General features: G+C 39.6%; 1 long non-coding RNA gene across 2 annotated transcripts; it reads right to left on the reverse strand.

Moving 5' to 3' along the window:
* Nucleotides 1-269: 269 nt before the first annotated feature.
* LOC116567657 lies at nt 270-9,287 on the reverse strand. Of its 2 annotated transcripts, none has more exons than XR_004276292.1 (3): nt 9,168-9,287; nt 2,346-2,420; nt 270-521 (listed from the first exon to the last, which is right to left on the reverse strand). It is a non-coding gene; the product is annotated as an uncharacterized LOC116567657 (long non-coding RNA). The 2 variants fall into 2 exon arrangements; XR_004276290.1 differs by having other exon boundaries at nt 2,346-2,425.
* Between the last annotated feature and the right edge of the window lie 613 nt (nt 9,288-9,900).

Consider the following 9,900-nt stretch of genomic DNA (forward strand, 5'->3'; position numbering starts at 1 on the left):
TCCATAGTGTATATGGACCACATCTTCCTTATCCATTCGTCCGTTGAAGGGCATCTTGGTTCTTTCCACAGTTTGGCGACCATGGCCATTGCTGCTATAAACATTGGGGTACAGATGGCCCTTCTTTTCACTACATCTGTATCTTTGGGGTAAATACCCAGGAGTGCAATGGCAGGGTCATAGGGAAGTTCTATGTTTAATTTCTTGAGGAATCTCCACACTGTTCTCCAAAGAGGCTGCACCAACTTGCATTCCCACCAACAGTGGAAGAGGGTTCCCCTTTCTCTATATCTTCTCCAACAAATGTTGTTTCCTGTCTTGCTAATTTTGGAGGCACAATCTTCTGAGGAGAGAGACCCAACGCTTGGCTAATGCGCTGTTAATGTGCATATACAAGAAGCCCGATGAAATTTTCCTTTTGTCTTGTTGTATGTCTTGGGATCCCGGCTTTGTGACCAGTGATCGTTTTCTCTACGGTCTCCGCCAGCCAGGAGATGGATTTGGCCCACAGTTGACTGGATCTGAAAAGAGGAGGGGCGCAGGAACCTTGATTTTATCCAGGTAACAACCTGGACTTGAGGCTGGTGTCACTTCTCTCTGTTTGACTATATCAGCTCTCAGGGGACTTTGTCATAAGGGGTCCTGACGTCTGTAAGGGCCATTGTCTCAACCTTTGCTGGGTGCTGGAAAAGTCCCCTGCCAGTGGTCCCCACCCGGTGTCACAGATGAGTGAGTCTGTGACTGGAGGCCTCTCACATTCCCATGGGACACTGGAGACACTGTTTGCACTAACTCCTTCTAACTGCCTGTGACATCTTTGGTTTCTGAGGCTGATGCTGGGATCTTACTGTCTGGATCTTGTGGGGGCTGCATCCTGCATCCATGGTAAAGTGGTTAAAAGGCTTATTGGGTGCAGGTGCTATCAAGGTTAAATGATGATCCTACTTAAAAAAAAAGAAAAAAAAAGATGATCCTACTTGTCAAAGGCCAGATGACGACCATTGGACAAACTTCTATATTTTAAAAATATTTTTTTTACAGAGCTCTTATCCTAAACAATTGTTTGTTTTTTTTGTTTTTTGTTTTTGTTTTTTTTTTTGGTATCTATGGAAAGACCAAACTAAAAGTGGACACAAAGAAGTATAACAGCTTGCCATAGGGACTCCCTTAAGAAGATGGAAGAACAGAAATGAGACTTAGAACAAAAATTAGCGTCCATATCTAATGTAAATCCCCTTTTCCTCCCTCCTGTACACCGCTTTATTCCCAAATCCCTGTCTTGACACACCAGATCATCTTTGGAATCTCTGAGCCCCTGGCCTAAGCCCCCTCTCAAATCCAGCCCCACCACTTCCGCAAATTCCCCAATATCCCAAGACTTCTGTCACTCCCCCAGAAAATCCATAAACACCCAGCTGCCTGTTTTGATCTCCCTTTCTTCCTAAGATTTATAGATAGCAGGGCCTGCTCTCCAGGCTCAAGGAATACAGACACTCATGTAAATACTGAAGGCCAGGAAATGACTTTAGCAGAAGCACTCAAGAAGTGTGGTAGGGCTTGTTCTGCTGTGACCGTCCTCCTTTCCAGGGCTCTGTGATCAAGCTGTGCATGCTCCAGGTAGTCCCATAGAGGGTTCTGGATGGATGTATCCCGAGCCCCACCACCAAGACTTCATGTCACCTGGATAACAGTAGATCTCCTAATTGTAAAGCCTTTTACCTCTACTTTCAGAAGATCCTACCAAATTCAGAGTGGAGTTGGAAACATTAGTGGCCATTCACAACCCCATTCACTGGGACCTGGAGTGGCTGCTAAGGGTTGCTCTTTCCTCCCATGAGTACACTATGGTTATCTGGCAAGCCAGATGGTTCCCTGGGGGAGAACCTCCCTCCCAGAGGATACAGATGGCCAGAACCTCTCAGGTCCTCCTACAAAGGACCAGGAAATGGTTCAGATGGGAGGCTCATATTCAAGCCTTCTTAGGAGCAATATTAGAGGGCCCCTCTCCCTGGAAATAAATTAGTCTAGTGTTGAATTATGGACTTGGAAAGAAGGAGAGCATCTGAAATCCTTTGTTAAACACTTCATACAGGCTTCTTAAAGACAATGCATTAAGCCCGGATTTCTAGAATGTTAAAAAAAAATATTTTGATTTCTATCTTAGCTGGAAATCTCCCTGAGATAAAGAAACAAATTAAAAGAAATGTAGTTGGATGGGCATATCACTCTTTTGATATCATTCAATATACCACTCCATTTTGGGGGGAATTGGAAGCAACTCCTTTGTCTTGGAAATCTCTACAAAACCTGAGATGTGGCTCTAGAAGCAATTCAATTCCACTTACCTTTACCAATCCCCGGACCTCACATCTTCATCTCAGAATGTTCATAGAGAGTGGGACATTGGAAACAGAATTGTCCTGCACTTAAGAAAAAGAAGGAGAATTTAAAATTATCCTAGACCTCTAATTATAGGGAAATATTCCCCCAAATGCCATGTTGGAGGAAATTTGGATATTTTGTGTCTTTATTATGTAAGCTTTTTTTTTTTTTGAAGGAGTCATTATATTTTATTTTTTAAGATTTTATTTATTTTAGAGAGAGATTATATGTGAGTGCACACACACATGCACAAGCAGAGGGAGAAGCAGAGGGAGAGGCATAGAGAATCTCAAGTAGACCTTCTTGCTGAGCATGGAGCCCAATAGGGGGCTGGATCCCAGGATCACAAGATCATGACCTAAACACAAACCAAGAGTTGGTAGTTTAACTGACTGAGCCACCCAGGTGCCTCTGTGATGTAGACTTTCTACCACCATCTTGTCTAGGACTGAAGAGCCACTCTTTGAAATTCAAACAGAGAAAAGGGGAGATATTTGGAAATTGAACTAATGAAAAATCTTAGATGCTTTTTCCAGAAATATTAGTAGAGAAAGTTTTAGCCAGCTAAACAGGTAACCTTAATTTATTCTATCTGCCAGATAAACAGTTTGGATCCAACTTCTCTTTCATTAATGAGTGAATTTTGCATTATATCCATTTCATGGTTAAAATTTGAAAATGAAAGCTATAAAATTTGTGTCCTTATGTTCATGTGCATCTACATATGTATGCTATAGATGTGTGACATTTTTCTACCTCTGAATGGAATTGCCAAAATTCATTTGTAAAGAGTTTTATTTAATTGGCTTTGAAACAAACAAGCTACTTATATAAATTAAGGATTGGGCATTCTAAAACTTTCAGAAATACAGAAACCAAGCCAAATATTTTTCAAGTTCATGTGATGTGAGATAATCTTTGGTAAATGGAAACTAGTTGCAGTTCTTTAGTTTAATTAAAATAGTTGTGTCTTTGTGAAGACATTAAATGTACTGCAGATAAACAACTACCTGTGTTGACTAATCAAATTCATGTTATCTCTTACAAAACTCATCAGAAGAAGAGTAACTTGGGATGATGGCTGACTTTGTCTAATAGCTTGTGAAGTTTTTGTGAGTAATCAAGCATCATCATTGGGAGCAAATGAGTTAGATAGCTATAAGTGTGTAAAGAGTTTTTAGGTGAACTTTTTAGAAATAATTATATTTTATGGTATGTGTACTTAAAAATAATTTCAATTCTCTTTGGTAACTTGGCACTTTAAAGTTGTGTTGAATTAAATTAGATGATGAGAAATTCATTGAGTATCTAGATCATTTACTGAACATAAGTTTATCTATTTTTGGCTTCTTATTACAGAGGCACTGAATATATTTGTGTCTGTTAGTAAACATGTCTTGTGCCATACCGAAAGATTGTACTATTTTTTTAAAAGACATATGCTTCTAGAAATCATGAAATGTATTCATAAATTTGCCAATCTAAAGAATGTGGGTGTAACAGGCTGTTCACAACTGCTTACTTCTTAGTTTTGCTAGAAATGAAAGTTTCTAAGGGTTAAAGATTCTAACATATGTAATTAAAGCTACTAGAGGTAATAAGGAAAACAACTCTGTATGCAAGAAAAGTAAGATGTGTTTTTGGATAAGGAAATGTAGGAGATATGAAGATGCATTTTTGTTAAGGGAGAAGAAAATAAAATGGTCCTAAAGTAAAACTAGTATAAAAAGTTGGGAAGAGAAAGAGAATTTTACTTTGTGCAGCCAAGTTGGCTAAAATGCAATGAGTTTATGACAAGAATTATAAAATTAAGCTTTAAAATCAGTAGTGTATTTATGTAAAGCAAAACTTGATTTTCTTTCATTGACTAAAAGGACAAAATTTTCACGGACCATTGATCTCCTCTTGATAAGAGATTGTTTTTCTTTACCTTTTAAGTAATCTGCCTTTTTTGAAAAGCAAAGATTTTGTGTTTTTTACCAGAATGATTTCTTGTGTTCCTTACCATCAGGTCTTTGATTGTTTAAGAAAATTGGGTCTTCTCAATATTAAGAGCTACATTTTGCTCACAGCTATATAGCTTTCTGTATTTGCCTTTGAAATCTTTTATTATCACTTTGGTAAAACATAATTATGTATTGTTTCATAATGGTCTGTGATTTTTTAAAAAAAATTTATTTATTTGACAGAGAGAGATCACAAGTAGACAGAGAGGCAAGCAGAGAGAGAGAGAGAGAGAGAGAGAGAGAGAGGGAAGCAGTCTCCCTGCTGAGCAGAGAGCCCGATGCGGGACTTGATCCCAGGACCCTGAGATCATGACTCGAGCCGAAGGCAGCGGCTTAACCCACTGAGCCACCCAGGCGCCCCTGGTCTGTGATATTTATGTGGATATATGTTATTCACATTGGTGTTCCAGAAATTTTATAGAATTCCTCAAATTCTGATATGTCTCAGTACAATGTTATCATTTGTAATTCTATTGTTATTTTGAAATTTTTCATGTTGCAGAAATAAGCAAATTTCTTTATCGATTGTATTATAATGAACTCTCATCAAATCTTTAAACATGGCCATTTAAAAATCTTTTGCCGTTTACAGTTATTGTTTTACTGTGATGTCTTTGCAAAAGTGCTTCATCTTTAAAGGTTATTTATTTACTTGCTTGAGAGAGAATGAGAGAGAGAACACGAGAAGGGGGAGGATCAGAGGGAGAAGCAGACTCGAGTCCTATGAGGGACTTGATCCTGGGACTGCAGGATCATAACCTGAGCCAAAGGAAGTTGCTTAACCAACTGAGCCACCCAGAAGTTCTTCATCTTTAGTGAGACTCATGGAAAGAACTCTTGAATGCAGGTCTCTGATAACTTTAAGATCATACTATCGATTTAGCTGCCTATGTCTTAGAGCAACTTGGTAAAATATACCTTTGTGAACAAAGATGAAACATTTATCTTTTTCTGCCTACCAGATCCCTCCAGAATTCAGAAACTCTCAGTAAGTGTTCTTATTTTTATGGCAATATGATTATTTGCACAAGTTCAATAAGAATCTGTCCTTTTTGTAATTGGAATTGGACACAATTGGAAATTGGTTATATTACCAAGGCTTTGACCAGACTGTCATATTTGAGAGAGATGTACATACTTGGATATGAACAGACAGCTTTAAGAAACTGAAGTTGACTTTATGGGACCAACAAAGTCTCTTGGAAGAACAGCCTAGTACCTTGCTAACAGGCTTCCCAGCAGTTTCATCAGGTGCTTAAGGAAGGTCACTTCATGGCAGGTGCAGAAACGTCAGGATATTTTGGGATCCTTAGGAGGAGAGGAATTCACCTAAATCTGTAAGTATTGCAGGTGAGTCTGGCAAGTCCTTAGTTTGGCTTCCAGCCTTGAGAGGCTTTTAAAAGTCCCATTTGAGGTTCCTTATGAAAAGTTCCAGTGAAACGGATCAAGAGTCTGTAGGGTTAATTGTTATTCTTGTTGGACTTATGTAAATAATCAGATTTACTGAGACTAGACTAATTTTGTGAACAAATTTTACTGTAATTATCTTTGGTAGAAAGGGAGTAATTTTAGAGAGAAAAATTATGTTTCAATAGGATCTATTAATACAACTGGTGGATATTAAATTCCAATTGTGTTTATTGATTTTGAGTTTTGTTATTTACCTATAAACTGGACTGGATCCTGAATTCTTCTAGTTTCCTCAAATATCTGACCACAAATCTCCAAACTCAAATTTCCAAGTTTCTCCCATCTTTTGACTTGGAATCACTAAGAAGGAAATTTTGCCCAAAGTCCTGCAAACGGAATACAAACTTGCCATAAACCTCAGAGAAATCAATGCAACAGGTCATGTTAGAAAACCATCATGCCTCTTGAAGATCAGAAGATCACCAGAGACATTCAAACTGCAAACCCTTCTGCAAGAAGACCTGGCAGATTGCCACCACCTGCCCTCACTATCTGCAGGTGCTTCAGCCTGAGCTGGGGAAATGTTCTTGACTGACTGTCCCTTGGGCTCAGAATTCGTTCCAATCACTAACCTTTGTTTTTCTTTTGTTTCCATAGCAATGCCCTATCAAATACCTGATTTCTCCTACCTTTGGGAGATCACCTTTAGGATGGCCTCCTGGAATGAGACACAACTGATTACCTGAACTGACCTGTTCTCAGGACTGAGAGACAGGTTCAGTGAGATAGGAGGGAATAATCTATCAATTCAGCTTCTGGACTGTGAAAATTCTTCAAAGTTTCAAAGGTGGGACTGAAGGGGAGCAAAATATGCCTCCCCAGCCCCCGAATGTGCCTTTTTGGCACAGAGAGTGTTTTAGGCTGGTTGTTTTTGAGAATCAGCTGACTTACGAGAAGCTCTGAAAACCAAGTAAAATTTACCCTTTTATAAGAGACATTTGCGTGTTTGCAGGAAATCTCCATGTGTAAGGTGTTTGCTTCCCAGTACCAGGAAGTGGGGGAGGGCTGAATCTCCAGAATTACCAGTGCAGTTGGTACTGGGACTTAAATCTGCATAACAACCAAACCCGGATCACTGTGCTTTTCCTGGTCACCTCCCATAACTGATTCCCCTCACCAACCCAGCATCTTTTGTCTTTAGCTGAAGATGGAATTTAAGGTGATGGCTTTGGCCATTTCTGAGAGTTACTCAGCTTTCCTGGGTCACTCCCATGTAACCAGGAGGTATACATGTTATTAAACTTTGATGTTCTCATATTAATATCTCCTGTCTTATATCAGTTTAATTATTAGACCAGCCAAAGTACCTAGAAGGGAAGGAGAGAAAAGTGTTCCCCTCTATCTCTATGACTCTGTTTCCTTTTCTGGGCCTCTGTTTCATTTTTTGTAAAATAAAGAGTTTGGACTGTTTATCTGCTGGTTTCAATGTTCTTGAGTTTCCTTCAGTCATGTCAACCATGATATTATCATTATTCAGCATCTGGAAGTAATGCTCCCTCTGCTAACCCCCCAGAGCATTTTATCTATGTGTTAAAAATTGGCATTTATCATTTTGCGTCTCAAGTTCCATTTATTTATAAACATTTCTTTCTTTCTTTCTTTCTTTTTTTTTTTTTTCAAGTGGACTAAGAACTCTTGGCAGGGTGTCTTTTTCATCCTTGTATCCCCCACAGCCCCAGCATAGCACCTGGCACAAGGCTTTCACGCGAAAACACTCAAATGTGGATGAAAAATGAATGAGAGAAGATGGCTACTATTCACTATTTGCCTTCAGGCACGATGACTTGATTTAGAGTTTTTCTTATAAAAAGTACATTCTTCCTATTGATATAATTTAATATACGTGTTCCAAAATGCAGAGTTAGAAATAAATCTCATTTTTTAAGATACTATTATTTTAGAAGAATCTTATTGAACTGTTCCCCTACAGGTTCTCTTCCATACCAGAATTTAAATCAAAGCAACATGTTCAAGTTTTCTGAAAGTACTGCTCTACAGATATTATTTCAGCTCTTTCTCTGCCCCAGGTCGTTGGGTTATCATTCAGCAACAATTCCCCTCTCACTGTGGACACAGTGTACCCACTGATGTTGGGTGCACCCAGATAGGTTGGCTTTGGCCAAAGGAATGTTAGCCGCTGCGATGCAAGCCAAGGTCTTAAATGTGCCTGTGTGGTTTCTCATGCCTCTTGTTCTGCTGCTACTTCTCATGCCTCTTGTGCTCCTGCTACGTATCATGCAAAGAATGTGGGGAAGAGACCACAACCCAAACTGTGGCCTGGGTCAGCCACCGCACACCACCCTGCAACACCATGATAAAACTCAATGAAAAGATACTGGCGGGGCGCCTGGGTGGCTCAGTGGGTTAAGCCGCTGCCTTCGGCTCAGGTCATGATCTCAGGGTCCTGGGATCGAGTCCCACATCGGGCTCTCTGCTTAGCAGGGAGCCTACTTCCTCCTCTCTCTCTCTCTGCCTGCCTCTCTGCCTACTTGTGATCTCTCTCTGTCAAATAAATAAAATCTTAAAAAAAAAAAAAAGATACTGGCTGTTGAGTCGTTTGTTATGCAGAATTATTGTAGCAATAGGTGACCATGACTTCCAATTTCTAATTGTATCCTTGTATATATCTTCTTTCCCCAACGATTCATTATGAATGCCTATGTGCTTTTGGAATAGGGATAGATGCTCTTCTTAGACATTTATTATTACTATTTTTTGTAGTGACAGGTTGGTCAAGAATGTGACTTCTGGGGATCCAAGCCTGCATTCTGAGAATGAAGCTGAGTAGCTCTGATTCTCTATGGTTGTGTCCACACTTAATTTGTTGTTCTTTATGTTTTAAAATAATTTGGAACATAATCTCTGGAAATATTACATAATTCGCTAACTTTTCTTTAAAAATTAACACATATATCCTGTGTCATATTTTATGGACTCAGAAGTTCCAAATCGCTCTTCTCTATTTAAATTAAAGCTGAAATACTTTTTGAAGGATTAGAAAATTTCAAAAATAAGTTTGGCATAAAATAAGGGCATTCATAAATTTTTTAATGAGGTAAAATTTACGTAACAAGGAACCAACGATTATAAAGAAGGCCTCTAATTTTAACGTACTCTAGTAAGTGGCTGGCTACTCCGTGCATATTGAATGTCAGGGTAAACTACAATTTGGAGTACACACTAGAGCCAGAGGGGGAAGGGAAAAGAAAATGCCAAGAAGAATTTGAGAAGGAGAGAAGGCCGGAACAAGAGAGAAGACTGGAAAAGAAAGGCACTTCCACGTGGTTATTCCACGGCTGATCTGCTCACCGCCCTGTGTTCCATGGGCCATGGTGGGTCTAATCAGGGCTCTGTTCTCTGGGTGGCTGGGGGTCCTGATACACTCCAGCATCCATCAGCTAAATCAGTTTCTAAATGCATATAATCCTGTGGAGAAGAAAATGAGCTAATAAACATCATTTACTTTCATTTTTGCTCTTTTTTGCCTTTGCATTTTTTTGGAAAGGGAAGTCTGGGAAGTTAAGATATTGAAAGTCCTTGACTTTAACTCAGGTCTAAAACTTCTTATCTCTTTGCCTAGGTTTGGGGCATTTTCCTAATTTGTGAGATTTGAGTCTATTTGACTGGGATGGCTTACAACCCTTCTCTCACATTCCCAGGGGCCCGGCTCCCTGCGGGCTTGTCGTGGACTCAATCCCTGATTCGGTACCTAAGCATGAGTCTATGGCAGAGGCCTGGGGATTCTGGGGGTCCCTGAGGCCCTTTCAGTGGTTCTGCAAAGTCAAGGTATTTTTCATGATAATTCTACCATGTTATAAGCTTTTGTTCACGTAGTGTAAGGTGGGGTTTTCCAGAGGCTACACAGTGTGTGACATCATAATAGTTTAAATGCAGAAGCAGACATAAGACTCTAGCTGGCTTCTATTCAGCCAGACATTGAAGAGATTTGCAAAAATTTAAAATCATGCCATCCATGAGATGGCTGGGTGGCTCAGTGCGTTAAAGCCTCTGCCTTTGGCTCCCAGAGTCCTGGGATGGAGTC

This window comes from Mustela erminea, chromosome 1 (assembly GCF_009829155.1).
Source record: "Mustela erminea isolate mMusErm1 chromosome 1, mMusErm1.Pri, whole genome shotgun sequence".
Taxonomy (NCBI): Eukaryota; Metazoa; Chordata; class Mammalia; order Carnivora; family Mustelidae; genus Mustela; species Mustela erminea.